At 35.9% G+C, this 24,963-nt stretch overlaps 1 protein-coding gene across 1 annotated transcript in view; it reads left to right on the top strand.

The window, feature by feature from the left end:
- The first annotated feature begins 11,457 nt into the window (after nucleotides 1–11,457).
- LOC115210524 (FMRFamide receptor-like) overlaps nucleotides 11,458–24,963 on the top strand; it is a 182,216-nt gene continuing 168,710 nt past the window's right edge. Inside the window, 1 exon segment of the mRNA XM_036502238.1 lies at nucleotides 11,458–11,576. The gene's annotated coding sequence lies outside the window, so the exon portion shown is untranslated.

The following is a 24,963-nucleotide window of genomic DNA, read 5'->3' as shown; positions in this document are numbered from 1 at the left end:
CGCGCACACACACACACATATACTTTTATTAATTTACTTGTTTCAGTCATTTGACAGCGGCCATGCTGGAGCACCGCTTTTTAGTTCAAGAAATCGACCCCAGGACTTATTCTTCGTAAGCCTTGTACTTATTCTATCAGTATCTTTTGCTGAGCCGCTACATTATGGGGACATATTCATATACATATATTTTTATAAATATTTATAAGATCATGAACACACACACACACGCACACTCACACACACACACACTCACACACACATACACACACACACACATATGCTTGCACATCCGCGCACACACACGCATACATATATGTATATAAACTCACGTGAGTGTGTGTGTACGTATATAAATATGCATATGTATGCGCGCGCGTATGGACATGTGTGTGGTACCCGGCGTTGATGAGGATGGCAACGCTGATCATAAGCCAAGGAAAGACAGCACTGAAAAACCTACAGATCACTACTACTATCACGACAGCCAGCACCCCCACAACCCCCACCACCAGCACCAGCATCTGCATCACTTTTTCCAACACCACCTTTACCAACAACACTCCCGCTCCATTTAGTATCCTTACTATAAGTACCGAACCCTTTGTACATCTCTCTATCTATCTATCTATCTATCTATCTATCTATCTATCTATCTATCTATCTATCTATCTATCTATCTATCTATCTATCTATCTATCTATCTATCTATCTATCTATCTATCTATCTATCTATATATATATATAATATATATATTATATATATATATATATCTATATATATATATATATATATATATATATATATACTTATCTATCTATCTACCTATCTATCTATCTCCATATATATATATAATAATTATGATTAGGGTTCAGCTAATTGCTTCACCACATTAGCTGAAACCTAATCATAATTATGTGGATAATTTTACCTATAAAGGTTATTTTACCGTCCCGATCTACTTGGTAAAATTATTAATAAATTGATTAATTAATTAATTCATTCAATTAATAAAGTTTACCCTTCTATTATTAGTTTTAGAATTATATATATATGTGTATGTGGGTGTGTGTATGTATGTATGTATGTGTGTATGTATGCGTATATACACATATATATATACATACATTCATACATACACACATACACACACACATATATATATATAAATATATATATATACACACACACTTATATACAATGGCCTTCTTTCAGTTTCCGTCTATCAAATCCATTCACAAGGCTTTGGTGGGGCTTGGGGCTATAAATCTACATGAAGGTTTAATTTCGCCTGTCACACAAGCACTCACATACGCACACACACTCACTCAAGGTGGCACGCACATCCACTTGACAACGCATTGCACGCACACTCACGTAGTTACATCAACACTCATGCACGCGCGCAAAGATCTACCCATACACATGCCCATCAATGTATGGCTTTATATGCACACATATACACATACATGCATTGAAATGCATACATACACGCACATCCACACATACACACATATATATATACACATATATATGTATATATATCTATTTCTTTATTACCTACAAGGGGCTAAACATAGAGGGGACAAACAAAGACAGACATAAGTATTAAGTCGATTACATCGACCCCAGTGCGTAACTGGTACTTATTTAATCGACCCCGAAGGGACGAAAGGCAAAGTCGACCTCGGCGGAATTTGAACTCAGAACGTAACGGCAGCCGAAATACCGCTAGGCATTCCGACCGGCGTGCTAACGATTCTGCCAGCTCGCCGCCTTATGTGTATATATATATCATATGTATATGTACTTAAATATGTATGTATAATCATATGCATATATAATATACATCTATATATGTGTGTGTACCAATAAACGTTATACATTCAAGTTGAAGTTTCTTTATTAAGCGAGTCAAAGAGAAAGCTGTAGTTCTGCATCTCTTTCGAATGCAAGTAAACCTGTTTACTTGGTTCCTATTGTTATATCAACATACGTACATACGCATGCAATTATCTCTCTCTATATATATATATACAGACACGCGTATATGTATATATACTTAAATATACATCCGTATGTATGTATGCACGGAAGTAAATGTAGGTGTGTCTATATCTATTGTGTCCTTTAAATAAATATTTATCTCTCACTAGATGGAGTACTTTTTTGCTGAATTTTCAATCACGGAACAGTACATTATACATATATATATATATATATATATGTGTGTGTGTGTGTGTGTGTGTGTTGTGTGTGTGTGTGTGTGTGTGTGTATATATATATATATATACACACACACACAGTACATTGGACTCAGTGTGTATTGTGTAAATAATGATTTTATCATTATTAATATTGTTTACGCTGGTATTATATGATTTCGATTTGCGCTGCAATCAATTATCGAGTCGATGTTGTATGATTTAATAGCACTGAATTATGAGGTTGAATTATGTTTTTACATCATTCTGATTACCTTTACATTAAATAGACAGTATTTGCGCATATTATTACGGAAAAAGTTTACGTAGCTTCATAAGTTAACTGAATTTACTTAATACTTAAAATCACGACAAGCATTTCAAAGAAATTCTAGATATTAAACAACACAGACAGATATCTGTTGAGCTGAAGGCGCATGACCTATTGGTTAAGGTGCTGCACGCATGATCATGGTTCGCTTCCCAGACCGGATGTTGCGTGGTACCTTTTTGAGCAAAAACATTTTTACACATGTTCGAAAACTCACTTTTATGGAACGTGTGGTCTTATGTGCAACACAAACATTTGGTCCCTATAAACAAATTATTTGTGTGTTTGTTCAGCAAGAAATTGTGAAACTCTTATCTCGTCGGTTAACGACGTGAGTCGATATATGTATACATATATATATATATATATATATATATATATATATATATATATATATATATATATATATATTATTCTTTAAACTATACAACACATGTCCTTAAAATGCTATTACTAGTTTCATATGTTGAGAAATATCTCAAACATTCATCAGGCTCAAACAACATATATCGAACTAAAAAGAAAATTGAATAAGAGAAGAAACGCCTAAAAACTGAGAAGATAGCATGTATAAAATTAGTGACAGAAATAGTATTCTGTTCTACTCTAGGCACAACGCCCGAAATTTTGGGGGAGCGGGCCAATCGATTAGATCGACCCCAGTACGCAACTAGTACTTAATTTATCTACCCCGAAAGGATGACAGACTAAGTCGACTTCGACGGAATTTGCACTCAGAACGTAAAGACAAACGAAATACCTATTTCTTTACTACCCACACGGGGCTACACACAGAAGGGACAAAGAAGGACGGACAAACGGATTAAGTCGATTATATCGACTCCAGTGCATAACTGGTACTTATTTAATCGACCCCGAAAGGATGAAAGGCAAAATCGACCTCGGCGGAATTTGAACTCAGAACGTAGCGGCAGACGAAATACTGCTAAGCATTTCGCCCGGTATGTTAACCTTTCTGCCAGCTCGCCGCCTTGTGAGAGAAAGAGTATTCATACCATACGGCAATCTTTATGTCTTGCTCAACATGGACGTTCTGGCAATACGTCCATATCGAGTAGGATATATATATCTTCTATCTTTTACTTGTTTCAGTCATTTGAGAGCGGACATACTGGTACAACGCCTTGAAATATTTTAATCGAACCAGTCGAACCCAGTACTTACTTTTTTAAGCATAGAACTTATTTTCTATCGGTATCTTCTTTTGCCGAACTGCTAGGTTACGGGGACGTGAACAAACCAGCACCAGCAGTTAAGCGGTGGTGGAGGGCAAACCCCACAGACACAAAGAGACATGATATATATATACGACGAGCTTCTTTTAGTTTCCGTCTACCGAATTCACTTGGAAGGCTTTGGTTGGGCTGAGGTTAAAGCAGATGACATTTGCCCAAGGTGCCACGCAGTGGTACTGAACCCGAAACCATGTGTTTGGGAAGCAAGCTTCCTACTACACAGCCACGCATGTAGCGGACACACATGTATGTACCTACATGCAAACATATACACAAATATAAACTCATATTTATCTGTGTATTATATAGATTTATATATATGTGTGTGTGTGTCCTAATACATATACATATAGATAGATAGATAGATAGATACATACATACATACATACATACATACATACATACATACATACATACATTCATGCATGCATGCATACATACATACATACATACATACATACATACATACATACATACATACATACATACATACATACATATAATATTAATGATATATTATTTCGATATAATTTTTGTAAATTAAACTAGCTCTTAAATACTTTTGCAAATAAAATTGTTTCAACAACAGGTGACGTTTCCTTTGACAGCAAAATACCTTTTATGACAAGTCATGCATTACGACAATTTCACATTAAAACTGAAGGTTAACTCTATTGAGTTAACCTTCAATGGTGGACTGCATTAAACCTTTACATGGAAAATCTCACTAGTGACTTTGAAGTATTGACATGCATGCCTTCGTCAACATATAGTTGGAATTTACAAATAAAAAAAAATACAAAAGACGAAGACGGGCGTATAATCAACAAACAGATATATTAGTTTAACGCTGGGAAAGTGAGACAGTCTTTTACGTTTCGAGCCTACGCTCTTCAACAGAAGAGAACACAGAAATAAGCAGAGAGAAAATATAAAAAAGGTTTGGTGGCTAGCGATCAATCATGGCGAATGCCAGACAGGGGTGGTCAGACAGGAGAGCTAGGAAGAAGGGAAGATAAAAAAAGTTGTAGTGATCAAAATGAAGGTGCGCGCGCGTGTACATGTGCGAGCGTGTGCGGGGTGGTGTGATGTAGTGTGGTGTGGTATGGTGGTATGTGGTGTGGAGGTGTGTGGTGTGGTGTGTTGGTGTGTGGTATGGTGGTGTATTGGTGTGTGGTATGGTGGTGTATTGGTGTGGTGGTGTGTAGTGTGGTGGTATGTGGTGGTGTGTGGTATTGCAAGATGTGGTGCCGGAGTGTGGGGAACGCGAGGGTGGACACAGATTTGCGCGGGTGTGTGTATGTGTGTGTGCGCGCTCGTGTGTCTGCGAGTGTGTGCGTGTGTGTGCAATGTCAACACTCTATATTTACACCATGTAATTTTTATAAAGTGCAATTACCTTGGCATAGAACATCTTTCTCACTCTTTAAGTTAACATAATAAAACGTCCATTAAGCTTACGTAACCATTTTAATGATAATATTTAATATGTCCAGCTGGCAAAATGCTTAGGGGCATTTCGTCTGTCTTTGCGTTCTGAGTTCAAATTCTGCCGAGGTTGACTTTGCCTTTCATTCTTTCGGGTTCGACTTTGCCTTTCAGTCTTTTATAGGCGACAAAATAAATATGAACTAATCATTGGGTTTGATGTAAACGACTTATTCCCTCCCACGAATTGCTGACCTTCTCCCAAAATTTTAAGTCAATATTTCAACTGTTTACTGTGTTAAGATTTGACTATTAAAGATGATACCTTGACCAGCAAGTAATTTTCTATGTGGATGATCATTTGCAAGTAATAACAGCCAAATTTCCCTTGAATTGTAATCTATTGTTCTAAATATAAGTAAAAGGTGTGACTACATTGGGGCAGTCATCAATGAAGCGTTTTATGATAAATAAAACTACAGCTACATTAACAATATATTATTTACCTTATTGAAATTTCGAAAAAGTTGTTACTTCTCTCTTTGCCTCTATCAAGTCAGATTGAGCAAAATTATGATGAAAGTGATCTATTCATGACTATCCTGTCTTTTTAGGGCTGTCAAGGAAATTGGAGTTCAGTGTATGACTTTTTTGTTGGTCAATGTTTCAATAGAGTTAGATGCGGCTTCGTATATTTTAGTAACTACAGCGATCACAATGTCTTGACAATGAAATTGTACATGATTGATTTTCCACCTCATCTCAACTCTTAAGCCTAGCTACGTACAAACGTATTCCAGTCAATAGCTTTCAGCCTTTATTTTTCTTACCCTGTTTAAGAGGATGAGATTTGATTTGAAAGAGAGATTTAGCAGCTATCTTCTTGAAGTCGAAGGATTTCATAATTCTCCCTTGTTCGCACGTGAAATTTTATTTTCTTGTCCATGGACAGTGAACAGCAGATGGAGAATAATAGTCTTAGATGCAATTAACTGGTTCAGATTCGTCATCCGATGATATATATATTCAAATATGCAGTCACGTGTATCAGTGCTTTCTGGCAATTTTATATGTTAATTTGAGAACGTATGTTTATAAGGCAAGTTAGATGAACGATAAATATATGGGAAATCTATAAGGTTTTTATAGGTTACGCTTTTAGGAAATCTGCATTAATAAAATTAGTATATTCTTTATTTTTCTATATATCATAAGAAATACTTGTGAACAAAAACAATGCATATATCACTACAACGTGCACCTATTTTAAAGTAAACATAATTGAATTATCTTAAATCAGACGTTTTCGAATTTTATTTTTAATACTATTATTACTAAATACGAAATGTTTAACAAACTGTACACTTGTATTACTTTTCATTTTCCATTTTTTCTTTTTCTCTCTCTGTCTTTTTTTTTTTTTGCTTATTTTTCGGCGATAATTTGTCTGTTCATTTCATGTGTGAATTACTCGATGTTATTGCTTATCACAAATATCGCAAATTGAGAACATTTCTACATACTTTTGGAGCATGATGCACAACGGATCAATTCTCTGGGTGTAAAGTGCGCCATTACATATAATTATACTACTACACTGCTATAGTCTACATATGTAGCGCTTCAATTACGAAAAAAAAGAAACTAAAGTTATAGCATATTATACATGCATTATTAATTTTATTCTTTGGACGATTGACTTGGAAACTATCGAACGAAATTGACAATAAGATCTTATAGACACAAACATTTATATTATTTGTATTATTTTAATAATAATATTCAAATATAAAAAAAAATCATATATATCTGAATGTATGTATGTATATATATATACTAGCAGTATCGCCCGGCGTTGCTCAGGTTTGTAAGGGAAATAACTATAAAGCATTTTTAGAGAGTTATAGCCAAAAAATAGTAAAAAAATGGGAAAAAATGATGGTAAATTTTTTTTTGAGAGTTAAAAAAGGTGGAGTTGCGTCCCCTAGACAGTTTGTGGTTTGTGTTTCTGATTCTCGACCCCATGTCGAATTTATCGATTTTTTTCAGAACTTGGGGAACTTTTAAAAATTTTGTCTGCGTTAGTTTTGAATTATGACATTGGGCTATGTGTGTGTCAAGTTTCATCAGAATCGGTTGAAAGCCGTGGTCAGGGTGAGGGTACAAGCAAACAGACACACAGAAACACGCACAGACAAACTGCCGTTTATATATATATATATATATATAATATATATATATATATATATATATATATATTATATATGTATATATGTGTGTATATATATATATATTATATATATATATATATATATATATACATACATATATATACATATATATATAGATACACATAAACACACATACATGCAAATACAACGCACACACATACACATACACACACACACTACGATAATATCAAAAATAATGAGTTAACGACACTTATATCTGGTGGAGAAATATTTTTTATTCGTGGATTAACAGTGCCACCAATAGTTTCAGGTGGAAAAACAGGAAATTCCTCCGGAATGAAACCAACCAAAGATGTGTGTCCATATATTAAATTCATATGTATATGTATATGTATCTGTGTGTGTGTGTGTGTGTGTGTGTGTGTTTGTGTGTGTATATATATATATGTGTATGTATTTAGCTATGTATGTATGTATGCGCATGTTCTTAAAGGTCAGTAATGGTTTTCCTCGGTCACGAATGGACGACCATTATGTGTGTATATATACGAGTGAGAGGACAAACGAATGAATAGTGCACTCAACACATTTATGAAATACTATTGGTGGTTGTGGTGAGGAGGCTATCGTTATTGTCACAGACCATGAAATACACGCTAACCATGAAATAAATGAACTTTTAACCATTCACATTTACCACAGAATCCGTAACTACACACACAAGGACACATGCATGTACGCACATCCTCTTTTATTCGCTCTCTCTCTTTCTCTTCCTCTCTCTTTCGTTCTACCTATCTATCACCATCTAGCTATCTCTTTATCTCTCTCTCTCTTTCTCACTCGCTCTCTCTTACATATCCCCAAAATATGAATATGAAATCTATAAAACTAGGAGACAGACGACAGACCTGAAATAAAGAGGGCATGTCATTAATGCGTACCTGAAGGGCGATGGAAGAACTCTGATGAAGGTAGCTGATTGACTAATTGATCGAACGAGCCCCCAAACACTTGATTAACTTGTTGATTAACAGGTTAATTGCTTCCCTGAAGTATTATAATATTAAATTACGTGAAATAGTACCAGTGCGTGTATTATTATTCACATACCTACCAAGATTCAGTTATATGTATATATAAATATATATACATACATATCTATACACACACACAAACGCGCGCGCACGCACACCCACATCATAGTTGTAATGGAGGTTAATTGGCAGAATCATTACAAAAAAGAGAAAGGTTTTGCAGTTTTCCGTTTCACTCTTTATGTTCTGAATTTAAATCCAGCTAACATCAACTTTCGACGTCGATTAAATAAAGTACCACTGAAGTATGAGAATCAATGGTATCGAACAACAAAAATTCTTTGTGACCTTTTGCCTAGCTTCGAATTGTATCTGTATGTGTGTGTGTGTGAGAGAGAGAGAGAGAGAGAGAGTGTGTGTGTGAGAGAGAGAGAGAGAGAGAGAGTGTGTGTGTGTGTGTGTTGTGGCTTCACAGCTTAGAATGTCTTCTACTGCACTTCATTCACAAGGTCCAGTTCCAACCATATACACTTTTGTCTAGTATGAAAATTATTGTATAGTATAATGTATTATAATTTGTTCAAGTTTTATCAATGTAATCCCGTATTAGAACAATATTAGAGATTGATTATACTTCGATGTCGTTCTATTTGATGTACATAATAGATTGAAGAGATGATAAGTGCAAGCAATATTAACGTTTTCTTTTGAGACTGTATCTTCAGTACTACTTACGTGTCTTACGCTATCTTAGGCATCAAACGCTTTTAAATCTAATGATTTCAAAGAAATTATATATTTTATGGTCCCGCATAAACTTCTGACAATTTTATAGTTTTTAAAATTACCGTTGAATTGCTACAGAAACTTTTAGCTACAACAATTATAATTGATTTTTAAGATATGATCCACTTGCTTCAATGCCATATATTTGAAGTTGATATAACTTACTCAATTACATAACTCACAGTGGTTAACTGTTTCCTATTATAAGAATCCCAGAATTTGACTGCTGAGTAATATGACCCTGTGCCTATCCCAAGTATTTTCATGTTTGTACTAAACGTCCATGCTTGTTTTCATACTGTAAATCTTCGTGTATAATCCGCATTTTCCCCCAAAATTTAAAGGTCAAAATCCCTAGTGCGTACTATATACGAGGTTAAAAATGAAAAATATTTTCTAAGCAATATCCGAGTCTCTATTTGCTGTCCGGCAATGTTTATTCAGACGCATTTTGTGATGTCGGGCGCGAAAATACCTTAAGCTAAGCCTGAAGTCATAAAAGAATCATCCATAACTTGCAGCAAGCAACATTTATTAAAATAAAAGTATTGAGAACACAGAATAACATGCAACAAAAGCAATTTGCAAACATATTTACATTCCCATATAACAGTTAAGAGCACCACCATTATTGTATTACGCATGCGTGGAAGTGTTCGTCTACGTGCTGCTGGCTTAATTACGCACGACTCAAGTTACAGAAGGAGTGTGTATTATACACAAGGTTTAGGTTTTTCAGAGGTACATCCCCCTAAAAATCCCCTGCGTATTATACTCAAGGGCGGATTATACTCGAAGATTTACGGTACTTTTCATACTTGTCTGTTGGTTTTTTTTTTTTAACCAGTCTGAGATCCTCTCATATCATAGATCCCACATTACGGAACATTTATTTTAAATCCTTGATATGAAGAATCACTTTTTATTTATTCATTTATTTACTTATTCATTTGTTTATTTATTATAATTATTTTCATCTATTTCTCGGAAAAAACATACTACCCAGTCTTATAACTAATTCATCGTTTAAGCGGTATTTCTTTTCGTCTACTGCTAGACTACAATATCTGGTCGAATCTTTATTTCCCTGTTAGTGTGGGCGAAATAATCGACTAGTTCACTCCCCCAAAATTTCAGGGGCTTGTGCCTTTAGTAGAAAGGATTATTATTATTATTATTATTATTATTATTGTTGTTGTTGTTGTTGTTGTTGTTGTTATTTATCAAGGCGGCGAACTGGCAGAATCGCAAGCATGTCGGGCGAAATGCTTAGCGGTATTTCGTCTGCCGTTACGTTGTGAGTTCAAATTCTGCCGAGGTCGACTTTGCCTTTCATCCCTTCGGGGTCGATAAATTAAGCACCAGTTACGCACTGGGGTCGATGTAATCGACTTAATACCTATGTCTGTCCTTGTTTGTCCTTTCTATGTTTAGCCCCCTGTGGGTAATAAAGAAATAGGTATTTCGTCTATCTTCACCTTCTGAGTTCAAATGCCGCCGGTGTTGACTTTTCTCTTCATCTTTCCGGGTCGGTAAAATAAGTACCATTTGAACACTGGGGTCGATGTAATCGTCTTACTCCTTCTCACAAAATTTCAGGCCTCGTTTCTATAGTAGTAGTAGTAGTAGTAGTAGTAGTAGTAGTAGTAGTAGTAGTAGTAGTAGTAGTAGTAGTAGTAGAGGAGTGGGAGGAAGAGGAGGTGGATACTTGAATGTTCGCGGAAAGGAATGCCTGAGTCAGAACTCCAGAGTGAAAAGTACTTTTTTAACGGATGATCTATTCAAAAATGGGTTGTTGGCTTGCTTACCGACAAACGGTTTCGAATTATTTTGATATCCCACTGCAGTGCACTTGTTCGGGATAAATAATTCTCAAAACCCATTTTTAGATTGTTCTTTTCTTTCAGCAGCCATTTGCACGATAGGAGGAGCTCGCCACAAGATTGGTAACATTAGTTTTAATAACACAAATTTACACACCCCATATTCATTCATTTTCTACCAGGAAAATATATTTCAAGAAAGTGACTTCGTGAAAATTAAAGACAGCTTATCTTTGAACATTGGAAAATACCAACAAAAAAAATAAAAATAAAAATGATAATAATAAATACTGAAAACTTTAACTGAAATATAAAAACAAAAATAGCATATCAACAGAGAGTACTATAACGATAGCCTTCTCACCACAACCATCTACAGCATTTCATATTTACTAATGTGATTCATAAGGCGGTCCTCGATGTGAGCTAGTGCGCGGAAACCATGGAGCTATGGACGAGGTGTGTCGGAAAGGCAGTACCTACTCGTGTAAGGAATTTATCCAAGAACCGATAAGGAAGTAGGTGATATATCTCTCTATTTCGTTGTAATCAAAGTATTTTCTCAAATAGCATTGCTTTTACTCATATCATTTATTTCTGTTGATTTTTCATTATGCTAGCATTACTTTCAGTGTTTGTAAACCTTACTTCTCTCATACAAGTGGATGAATTATTCTTTTTGGATAAGATACGTCACTCCCAAACATTTTGGTTAATTATTGTTTTTTTCCATATTTCCATATACTCTATCATCATCATCATTGTTCGACCGTGGTCGAGACAATGGAATTTACTGTGTTACGCCAGACTTCACAGTCAATCATAGCTTATACTCTATAGTCAATCACCGCACTCTGCTTCCTGGCATGCTCCTTTGCAATATCTTGTAGGATTTGATTCTGTACCGCAACCAAGAACCCTTCAATCCCAAAGTCAAATCCTCTCCTTTTAGATAGTTTGCGATTTTTCCTTGTCTACTTGTAACCTATTGTGTTTTTCGCCTTTTAGAGGTTTTTTCACCTTCGCTTTATCAAGGCATTTTATAGACATATTTAAGCTAAAAAAAATCTTAGATTTTATCATTTTTACAATGTCTAATATTAAATGTCCTTTTTGTCCTTCATCTTCCTTTCATTTTTCATTCAGCCTCTGTTTCATAATTTTTGTCTTTGTTGAAGATAATTTTATATCCTGTCATGTTTGTGAGTACATTCTTTCTTGACCAAGACTAGATAGCCAGAGACAATGTGATTTATTGTTTCTTCCCCTGGATTGGTTTCTATTGTGCAGTTACTTATTGTATTCTGTTTCATAGCATGTCTTTTTGTGATTCCTGATGGAGAGGATATGATCTAGTGCCGCAATAACAAAGCTTTTTATCTCTGCTTCTAGACCCACGCTTTTCAGCCAATGTTGGGATTTTACTTTATTTAGATCTTTTCTGTTTGGTTTATTTCAATGTCTGCGCCATGTAAAAGATTTTGGGGTAATGTTTTATCATAGCATTCTGTAATTGTAGTTTTAGCTTAGATTTTAGCTGCTTTACAGCTTTTATTGTTACATTTCTTCTTCATAACTATTATTATTATTCTCTCTGCTTTCCTTGAAGAGAGAAAACGAATTCTTTTGTGGTTTCCTCATGCTTTATGGCTATTTGTATCAGTTTTCCTTGATTCTGAATTAGAGATTTTTGAAGTTCTGTGGTGGATGTGATATTTAATGATAGTTCTCGTCGTATAGGGCCTCTGCTTCCGTCAGTTTGTTTTATATGTATAACCTTTCTCTGTCAGATTTTGAGAGGCGTATTGTAAATACAGTCAATTTATTTCTTGTTTTCCTCTCTAACTTTCTTAGTTGATTTAGAGTCCAGTCAAGAATATAACAACTAACTTCTGACTAGACAGCTAGAGTAGTGATTTTTAATGTTTTATGTTTTCCTTTGTATAAAACTTTTTAAAGTATTAATCTAATTCGTCTATAATATTCCTCCTTTATCTTTTCTTTCATTTTGCGTTTTGTACTGTTCATTTATTCCTATGTAGCTGTATGTCTGCGTTTAGTTTAGTTCTCTTATTTCAGTTTCTTTATCTAGTACGATATCACTTTTCTTAAATAGCTTTCTCTTTTATAGTTTCCTCTTCTCTAAAGTCGAATAAAATACTGATCTCTATGATAAATCCGTGTACTATCCGTAGTAGTGTTTCCTTTTGATTGTCATTTGCAGCATACAATTTAATATCCATATACAAGAGACACTGGATTGTATTACCATAGTAGCTGTCTTCACATAAAGTTCTGTTCAGCATGTCGGTTACAGCCGTCAATGCTAGGCAGAGGGTGTGTGAAAAGAAGGAGCGTCTTTGAAATGTTTGTATTCTGATGGAGATGGGTATAGGTTTTTTAGGGAAAGCAGTGTTTATTTTTGTCTGGTGGCTTTAGTGAACGAAAGAGGTTGAGTGGTAGACCAGATTGAAAGGGGTGAAGATATGCTTTCCTCTTGAAAAGAAAATTGAGGCTAGAGAGAGAAGTACTAACTCTCAGTAATTTTCTGGAAAGGTGAGTGAATGTGGCAAGATACGTTCGGGTGACCGTAATTCTGTGGGGTTTCCATGAGCAACGTTGCTTAGTCTCCATTTTGGGGGAGTTTTTCATGGTTAAAATATATATTGTTACTGCCTTTTTTTTACAGTTTACACACTTTTTATGAAACCCACATTGTATTGCCCTGTACTGTGCCCAACCAACGTCTTTTGTCAATCCTTAGTGATGAATAAAGAAATTATCATTATCATCATCATTATTATTAATTGATGCAAACTCACAGTCTACTTTGCTGGGTATGATAGAAAGTGTTAGCTGTCCACAGTCAGCAGACTAAGGTGACACTTGTTTACTGGTTATGCTTCAAAAACTTTTCGAAGAATTCTTGCAGTTCCAAGCAGTGCTGGTTTTTGTAAGTTTTCTACCTTTGCATTTGTACCAATCTTTTTGAACTATGCTGGAATTTGAGTGCTGATACTTCCAAATGTGCCAATTACTATTGATACCAATTTTATTCTCCTCATTGACCACGATCTTCCTATTTCTCAGTTCATATGTTCATAATTGTCCAGTTTTTTTCTTCTTTGATTCTCTGGTCTTCGGAACATACTATGTTGATTATCATGCAACTTCTTTCTTTTTTTTCCACCACAACAATGTCTGGTTTCCGATGTTTGGTCAGGTGATGGTACTGAATCATTGTACCCCACATGATTTTGCAATATTTTCAATCTCGATGACTGGTCCTGCGGTTTGCTCTTTATAGGCCGTGATTTTCACAGAGCTCCCAATCAATCATTCTTGGCACATTGTCATGTCGTCTTTTGTATTCGCATTGTGCCAATTTCGGGAACTCGTTAATAATGTGCCATACCGTTTCACCCCTCTCAACACACATTCTGCATTTATTTATTAATACTTCCGCCTTAGCGAAGGCAGATGTGTTGTTTTCATTCGTGTTTATTTGTCTGTTTGTCTGTGGACAAGATATCTCAAGAACCGCCGGATGGATTCGAATGAAACTTTCAGGGATATTTGGCCTGGTGACTGGCACAACATGAATAGATTTGGGGATTGATCCGGTATCAGACAAGGATTCTGGTTTATTTTTTATATTTTCTTTACTTTACATATATATGTAAAATTTCACATAGTTCTCTTGTACACGCACACACAAACACACACATACTCACACATTTTCAGCGTGAGCATTACCATTGCGCATTCCATGACTCCCATTGGGATCGATCAGGTACTGGACAAGGTATATGGATTATTTTTCTGTTTAAAAAGCAATAGGGTTCATTTTTAGTATTCTCGTTTATGAGAGCAGTCGATTTTCTTTCAGATATTCTCATTTTAAAAATCATCTCCAGTTAATCGTTGAGAGGACGTTGGTGTTGCCTCGATGGAGGTTTGCGGTCTCTGAGTGCTCTTGTTATTATTATTATTATTATTATTATTATTATTTTTCATATACACACAACATCGGGCTACAACACGTAACCTTACATGCCAAGAACCCGCCTAAGTATCCTATCTGTCCCTAATAGCACTGCTTTATGCAGCTGTCCTAAACTGGGGTCTGTGCCTATTCCATCTGTAGAAATCTTTAGGGATAGTTCCAAATGCACCTATAATTACTGGGATAGTTTTTACCTGCACTTTCCATAGTCTCTGTAGTTCAATGGCAAAGTTCTGATACTTTTTTCTACTTTTTCTATACCTCTCATACTAATTTTCTCATCATTTGGGACTGTAAAGTCAATTATCTGGCATTTCTATTCTCTTTGAATCAGGCCTTCTGGCTTCTCTTATTCTGTCAGTATGAATGTTGAAGTCCCTAAACATCTTATATTTCTTACTTTCTAGTACTTTACGAGGTTCATGTTCATGCCTTATTTACATTATTTATATTTGACGAAATCGAAATCTTGAGGTTAGTAGATCGTGCTCTTAACCACTACGCCATATGCCTGTGGGCAATTATGGAGTGAATTTTAGGGCTCATAAATCTACTATTTTCCTATCCTTCCTTAATTCCGGTTCCCATATGCTACTCATATCTGCACTTGGTCTATTTAGGCGGTTATTGTCTCCTAACATATGTGCTGCTTCTTTTAGTTTTTCGTCTTTTCCAGTGGTGTTCTTTAACTATTATTTTAACTTCATCCCACTGGGGGAGGTGGTCTCCATTTCCCATACATGGTCAGCTATAAACGATTCATCAATATCTCCTCGTGTCTCTGCTTTGCGATGTTCGTCTACCCTTATTTTGAGGGGGCGGCATGTTTCGCTTTTGTATAACCTACCACAGATACATCGAATGGAGTACACGCAGTCTTTGGTCATATTCTCTTCTATTGGTGGTTTTACTCGAAGGAGATATTTGCGTTGTGTTACTCTTCAATACTGTCCTGATGTCATATCGGCCGCATATCTTTTGTATCTTTTCGGAGAGGCCTTTCACAAAAGGTAGACAGACTGTGGACGGTTTATTGTTTTCATCCTCTCTTTTCTTCATAATTGGAGTGGATAGCATGTTCTCGGGGTAGATATAACTTATTAGATTGTAACTTAGCTTGCTCACTTCTTTGTGGTGGGTATCTTATATTCATTGCTCGATGTTTTAGCCACTGAGCAATCCCTCTCTTTACACTGCATGGATGGTGGGAGTTGAAGTTGAGGTATCGTCCAGTGAAGGTTGACTTGCGGTATACGGATGTTCTGAATCCATACCTGGTATGTATTTTAATGCGTCCAGGTATGCTAGCTGATTGCCATTTTCCTTTTCCCTTGTGAACTGTATGGATGGCTTTATTGAGTTCACATGATCTAACAGCACTTGGACATCTTCCTGGTGAGGCCAGAGTATAAAGATGTCATCAACATATCGCAATCATAGGGTTGGTTTTAGTGGTGTTGATTCTAAAGTCAAATTCTCAAAGTATTCCATGTATATATTGGCTATTATCGGCAGTAATGGCGAACCCATAGCTAAACCCTCTTCTTGTCCATATATATCAGTGTCCATACTGAAGTAGGTATTTTCTACACAGAAGGTCAACATTTCCATCAAATTTCTTATTGATATACTAGTGCGTTCTTTTAGATGCGTGTCTGTCACTAGTTTTTCTTGAATCACCGATAGTGCTTCACCAGTTGGGACTTTGGTGAACAGACTTATCACATCTAGACTCACCATTTAGTTGGATTCAATGGGGGTATCCTTGATCAATTCTGTGAAGTGGGTGGAAGTCTACACGTACGATGCTAATGTTCATGCCATTTATCGATATGGTCAAATCCTATCTTTCTACATAGCTCCCAGTGGATTTCTATCCCTAGGCTGTTATGTCTTCACTTGTATTCTTTTTGTGTCAGCGTGCTACATTCAATTACTATATGAGTAACACTTTCCTCTTTTGATTTGCATAATCTGCATTGCGAATCTACTTGATTTTTGTCTATCTTGGCTTTTATCCAATTAGTCCTCAATGCTTGATCTTGTGCTGCAACTAACAAACTTACTGTCTCCCTTTTCAGCCTCCCTTTCTGCAAATATAATCATGTCTCGCTACAACTATTTTCTGCAACTATCTTTGGGTATCTACCATGCAAAGCCTTCTCCTGGCAGTCAGATCACCATTGTTCTTTTTTCTGATTTTTAACTTGGTTTTTGTTTTTTTGGTTTTCCTAAATTTTGCTGTGACTCTAGCAGCTCTTAATAAACTTTCTTCACTATTACCTACATAGGATCCTATATCTACTCTAGCTAACTCCACGCAGTCTTCTACGGATATTAGCCCTCTTCCTTTCTAAGTAAGTATAATCTTGATACTCTCCCCTTGTATGGAGTTCTCCATTCATATTGAATTCCTTCCTAGTTCTGTCTAGCTTTGCTAAGTTAGTTTTTGTTCAATCAACAAAGTAAAGTTATTGCCCAAGTATTTACAGCCTTCACAAGATTTGGCGCATTTAGCATTACATTTCATTAGCTTCCTCACCCTACCGATATACTCCTCGATTTTCGTTTTCAGTTCTATAGTTGGTACTCTTGTCAGATTCTAATACTCCTAGATACTTATAACTCTCTTCTTCCGTTAATGATTTTAATGTCTGACTATCTGGTAATTGGTTGTCTTCACTGTTCCCTTCTCATGACTAACATTACACACTTATCTATATGAAATTCCATGCCTATCTCTTTTTCATTCTTACTAAAAAGCTTCAGATCATTCATGTAGAGCAAATGGTTACTTTTCAGTTACTATTTCCAAACTGATACCAGGCATTTGCCTTCCTTGATACTAAACCGTGCGAGATTAAACATAGGACAAATATGAAAGGAGATAACAAGTCTCAAATTCCTCTTGATATTATCCACCCCTAAGACTGTGTCACCTGAGTAGAGATCTACTTTCCATTTCTTCATGCTAAAGCTAATTAATCATCTTATGTTGTCTAATATACTGAGTATACTCAAACATTCACTTAGCCATGAGTGTGGGATCATATAGCCATTTTGTAATCTATCCATGCTATTTAAAACGTTTTTCTTTTACTTCATTTAAAACTGCTTTGTACTTTCCTCTAGGCTTCTTTTTGCAACCTTTCTGTTCTGGTAGTAAATTCAGGCTGTCAAGATACCCGTAAATGCTTTCTCGGAGCATTCCTATTAACAGCTTCTACACTAATGGTAAGCAAGTGATCGGTCTATAATCGCTAGCTGTATTGCCCTTGCTATTATCTTTCAGAAGGAATATTGTTTTCCCTCTCATCATCCAGTCTGGTATTATTCCTCCATTCAGGCAATTCTGAAGTTGTTGCCTCAGTCTCCCATGTAAACGACTAACTTTCTTTATCCAGTACCCTTGAAATAAATCTGGTCCTGGGCCCTTCCAATTCCGCATTTTATCTAACACTTTACTCACTAATGCACGAGTGACTCTTAGCCCTGGATGCTTCTCACTCACTAATTCTTCCCTCACTTTGTTTAACTATACTGCATCTCCATTATGTTTGACTGACTTATCCCAAATATTACTCCAGAACTTCCTAGCTTCTTCTGCATTAGGCATCTCATCTTCCCTATTTCTTATTTATTTGGTTATAAAATCTCCTGTGGTCTATCTCAGAAAATTTATTTTGTTGATATTGATATATTCTTTTCTGATATCTGGAGCGCTTGCCTGCTGCTTTTATGATACGCTGTTTCAACTCTTCTATGATTCTCCCAAAGCATTTCTCTTTGACTAAGTATCTTTTCTCAATAGAAGATTTAAACCTTGTGTTACCTAACGTATTCAGTTTCCAGGCTACTATTCTACTTAGATCTTGACTTACAGTTTTCCCTTTATTTTGTGGTCTCCTTTTCCACATTTGCTCTTTTCTAATCTTTTCTTGTGGAATATCTAATCTTCTAGTAGCTACTACCCTTCCTGTATAGATCAATAAGTTAGTGTCTCCTTTATTTTTAGTATCTATCCTACTGATAACAGAATCAACTTTCCTAGTCATATCTAGCAGCTTCTTTCTGTTGGTGCCTTTTAATGCTGGCAATGTTGTTTTTTACTTTACTCATTACCTACCGCAACTCATCAAAACTTTCCTGACTTAAATCACTTAACACGTTGGTGCCAGTTGTCCCTTCCCTATTGGTATTACTATTATTAGTTTCCCAGTTCTCTTTTAATCTCTTCCACCTCCAGTTCTGTCATCTACTTTCTTCTCTTAATAGCATTAGCTTGATCTACTTGTCTCTGCTCAGCCACTTTAAAGATACCTTTCTCTACCCAAAGTATGAACATCCGTTTTCTATAGCCCCTTATTTTAGGATCACTTTGTAAGTAGCACTGCATCACTGAGTGAACTGGAGCAACGTGAAATGAAGTGTTTTGCTCAAGAACACAACGCGTCACTCGGTCTGGGAATCGAAACCACAATATTACGATCATGATACTGACATCCTAACCACTAAGCCACGCGCCTCCACCTTCATTTTCCATAGCCGGGCTATTTCGTACTTAAGTGGGTTGTATTTAATTATATTTTCGCTTTCCTTCTCAACTATTCCTCAGTCAAAGGAGTAAGCAACATCAACTATATAGCAAATATGGTGCATCTTATCTACAACCACTAGGTCCAGTCTGTTATGCTCAAGCACCTGATCTGTTTGGATTGGGAAATCCCAGTGGATTTTGCTAGTCTCCGACTCCGCCATTCTCTGCGGTTTGTGCTCATACTATGTCTTGCCTCTCTCTGCCCCCCACTTTTCGCACATTTTCCAATGTAGCACTTTCTCTACCTGCTCGTGTCGCATGTTTTTAATACGGAAGAAACATCGACGTATCTACATGGGCCGTGTTCTGTCAACAGGTAAACGCTGTAACGATGAACCCATAACAAAAGCAACCCCCAAAAAATGAACATTGGACAGATAACCACGAATACTATGGAATGGTTGATTTATGATTTACACACGCTACTCCTCGAAAAACATACAGAAATTAACCCATACAGTAAACAGAATACCGCAGCGAATAGCAAATAGCATGGATGTGTGACAGCAAGCTGCCAGGAAGAGAGACCGAATCTGAAACCATCAAGAAATAGGATTTAAGAATCCGCAAAAGCTATGAAAGAAAACTATATTTTAATGTAAACCATCTGAGTAAACCGAAAGAGTTTTCTTATATGGTATATATATATATATGTGTGTGTGTGTGTGTGTGTGTGTGAGTGTGTGTGTGTGTGTGTGTGTGTGTGCGTGTGTGTAATTACTGTCCCTGGGTTGTCATGTCTTTTCTTGTATACTTTTTGTGTCAACGTGCTACATTCACTTATTATATGAGTAACATTTTCCTCTTTTGATTTGCATAATCTACATTGGAAATCTACTTGATATTTCTCTATCTAGGCTTTTATCTAATTAGTCCTTAATGCTTCATCTTGTGCAACTTCTGCATCAATAACCATGTCTCACTACAAATATTTGTTGCAACTATATTTGGGGGTCTAACATGCAACGCTTTCTCCTGCCAGTCAGATCATTTTTGTTCTTTTTCTGTTTTTTTTTATTTCATTTAGGTTTTTGTTTTTACTATCATAATCATCCTCATCCTCATCATCATCATCATCCTCATCATCATCATCATCATCATCATCATTATTATTATTATTATTATTATTATTATTATTATTATTATTATTATTATTATTATTATTATTATTATTGTCGAATGAACAATATTACGACACTTCGTATGTCTTCCACAAGTTCAAAATAATCATCTCAATCTACTTCATTGTTCATTCGATAACAGTCGCACTCTTCTTCTTCTTCTTCTTTTTCTTCTTCTTCTTCTTCTTCTTCTTCTTCTTCTTCTTCTTCTTCTGACCATATATTTCCAGTGGTTATAACTGCTCACTTTCCCGTGTCTGCATATATATATATTCAGACTTGGCAAGGACTGAATATGATTAATTGTTTAACTGTGCTGGTTGCACATTCTGCATTTGGTGTTGGGGCCTGTTTTCAATATTCTTTTTTATAATTGTTTGTAATCAGGCATTGGTCTTGTGCAGAGAGAATCAGTCCTTTCGTTTCAGCCTTTAGTCCAGAGCTTTTCAGCCACCGTTGGCTTTTACTTAGGCTCATTCTCTCTCTGTCAAACCTTGCAAGGTATTAGACATGGAGTGATTTTTCTCTCCATATCTTCTTGAGTATGTTTTGTAATGCTGTTTTCGCATTGTTTTTAGTCTCTGACCATTTCTGCTATGTTGTTATCTGAAGTCAGTGTTTCAGTGTAGTTTGTTTCTGTTTTGTATTTTATCGCCTCCCAGTGTATAGAGAAAAGCGTTTTCTTTTCTTCGTGTTGCTTTACTACATGCAGTAGGCTTCCACTCTTTGTTTCTAATTACTTTCCTAGTCCAACTATTGTTATGTAATAGTAGTTCTCTATCTGTATCAGTCCACGGCTTCCTTTTGAGTGGGGTAAATATGTTCTTTCTGTGTCTGCTTAGGGGTGGTGACTTCAGTAGGCTGTAAATAGTTTTGTGGTTTTCTATCTAGAGTTCCCAATTCCCTTTATCTTCCAAGCTGTAATTTACGACTTGTATGGCTAGCGTGTTTATCTTTATTATCCTATTTTTAGTATTAAGTTCAGTGTTTAATTGTAGTTTAACTCTTCTGTAATACTCTCTCTTAATTTTCTGTGTGTTGCGTTTTAGCTGTTTCGTCTATTTTTAGATATTTATACGGGCGGATGTGGTTTAACTCTCTAATTGTTGTATCAATGTCGATATTATTATTATTATTATTATTATTATTATTATTATTATTATTATTATTATTATTATTATTATTGAGTGAGAGAGCAGTGCATACCATCAAAGTGACATCTTGAATACATCTGATAAGGGTACGCCAAGCACATGCATCATAACCAAATGTGCGCATCATGGTGATCTCATATCAAGATAAACAGCACATGACGTTGCTGGTGGGGCCCATTTAGAATTTTCTTCTGACGGAGTAGCCCATCCCGCTCAAAAGGTCCCTGAATAAGGGTTGTTTGAGGATGTTGAACGAATCACCCATGTTTCTAAAGGTGAATTATCCAAACCTCCAAGAATTTCTTTCAACGCACAGCTATGATGCACCCCAACTATTTCTGCTTGTGGTCAGAGATGCACATATCGTCAGCCACTAAGGGACATGGTCAACTGGTTAAGATCAAACAACTGACAGGCAAATCTGTGGTATTGAACAGAATATTTGCTGTAGCCCATCTTTTATACCAAGAAAAAACAATGTACATGATAACACTTCCAGTCAGTTAATATCAGAAGCCATGAGAGCTGCTGTCTGGTACTGCATCAGGGCATTTATTATTATTATTATTATTATTATTATTATTATTATTATTATTATTATTATTATTATTATTGAGTGAGAGAGCAGTGCATACCATCAAAGTGACATCTTGAATACATCTGATAAGGGTACGCCAAGCACATGCATCATAACCAAATGTGCGCATCATGGTGATCTCATATCAAGATAAACAGCACATGACGTTGCTGGTGGGGCCCATTTAGAATTTTCTTCTGACGGAGTAGCCCATCCCGCTCAAAAGGTCCCTGAATAAGGGTTGTTTGAGGATGTTGAACGAATCACCCATGTTTCTAAAGGTGAATTATCCAAACCTCCAAGAATTTCTTTCAACGCACAGCTATGATGCACCCCAACTATTTCTGCTTGTGGTCAGAGATGCACATATCGTCAGCCACTAAGGGACATGGTCAACTGGTTAAGATCAAACAACTGACAGGCAAATCTGTGGTATTGAACAGAATATTTGCTGTAGCCCATCTTTTATACCAAGAAAAAACAATGTACATGATAACACTTCCAGTCAGTTAATATCAGAAGCCATGAGAGCTGCTGTCTGGTACTGCATCAGGGCATTTATTATTATTATTATTATTATTATTATTATTATTATTATTATTATTATTATTATTACTACTACTACTACTACTACTACTACTACTACTACTACTCAGTAGTCTTATTTTTATTACGTGCTTTCACTGCACTACCAAGAGCCGCTCTATGTGCCATGGATATGTGCTGTGGTTTGTTGTGATACTCTTATTTCTACTGTATTGAAAGTGTTTTAAGTAGGATGTGTACGGTGCTTAGAAGTGCTATTTTCTGTATGTTATACTTGTTAGTCCTGATATTTTTGTTATGTATTTGTTTGAACGTGTTTTTATCATACCTAATGCGCTTACTATGATATGAGTTGTTTCTGTTTTTAGACTCCGCATTCGAGTTACCCCTATTTCCAAATATTTGTATTTTTGAAAGTTTCTCCAGTCATCTGTTGGTATTGATTGATCGATTGGAAAGCATTTTTTCTTGGTTGTCTCTGACAACTATATCCGGCCTATCGGCCTTAATTTCTCTGTCTGTGTGTATTGGCATATCCCGGAGTATGGTTGCTTTTTCATTTTCTGTGTCATTTTCTGGCGTGTGCCTATACCATTTCTTTTAATTTTGTTATCCCATAGTGTTGGTATAGCTTCCTGTGTATATAGGTCCCAACTATGTCGTGTCTGTGAATATATTCCTTCTTAGCTAGGACTGGACAGCCAGAGACAACATCATTTATTTTTTTCTTGTCAATCTCCACATATTCTGCAGTAAGTTGTATTTCTTTTCATTACATGTTTTTTGGTAATTTCTGGTGGGAGATGCTTTGGGTTTGAGCTGCAATTAAAAATCCCCCCGTCTCTGCTTTGAGTTTTGTGCTTCTGAACCATTGTTGCTATTTTACTTTGTCTATTTCTTTTGCGTTTAGTTTAACCCAGTATTTTCCATGAAGGGGCTTTTCGAGCACCATCCGGAGTATTCGAGCGGTTCCAAGCAGTGCTGGTTTCTGCAAGTGCTCTACTCTTATTGCAGCTCCTATTTGTTCCATGTACCTCTCAAGATTTTTACTCACTATTCCCAGGGCTCCCACAATTATTGGTGCTATTTCCACCTTTTCAGCAACCACAACTGCTTAACTTTCCAAGTTAATCTGTCATATCTATTGACTTTTCTTTCTTCCTTATCGCATATCTTGTTGTCAGATGGGCATTCTTCTACTTCTTCTCCTCCTGTTCTTTCTACTTCTTCTTCTTTTCTTCTTCTTCTTCTTCTTCTTCTTCTTCTTCTTCTTCTTCTTCCTTCTTCTTCTTCTTCTTTTCTTCTTCTTCTACTTCTTCTCCTCTTCCTTCTTCTTCTCCTTCTTCTTCTCCTTCTTCTTCTACTTCTCCTTCTTCTTCTTCTTCTTCTTCTTCTTCTTCTTCTTCTTTTTCTCCTTTTCCTTCATCTTCTTCTTCTTCTTCTTCTTCTTCTTCTCCTCTTCCTTCTTCTTCTCCTTCTTCTTCTTCTACTTCTCTTCTTCTTCTTCTTCTTCTTCTTTTTCTCCTTTTCCTTCATCTTCTTCTTCTTCTTCTTCTTCTCCTCTTCTAATTATTATTATTATTATTATTATTATTATTATTATTATTATTATTATTATTATCATCATTATTATTATTATTATTATTATTATTATTATTATTATTATTATATTGTCATCATCATGAATAACTTTGAACTCACTACTGAGGTCATACATAGAAACTTGAAACCTTTCACATCCAGCATCATATGCGCAATATCTGCTGCATAAAATGGCAAGATAAGATATCAAAGGTCAAAAATTCAGAAACATGTGATGTCTCCAGTGTCGAAAGGATGCTGTTAAAATTCAGTGCAGATGTGCTGAATATGTTGTCCGAATGCAAGATTATCACATTATGAAA

Source organism: Octopus sinensis, linkage group LG4 (assembly GCF_006345805.1).
Source record: "Octopus sinensis linkage group LG4, ASM634580v1, whole genome shotgun sequence".
NCBI lineage: Eukaryota > Metazoa > Mollusca > Cephalopoda > Octopoda > Octopodidae > Octopus > Octopus sinensis.
The sequence above is the reverse complement of the archived record's forward strand: the minus strand, read 5'-3'. Positions and strand labels throughout refer to the sequence as shown.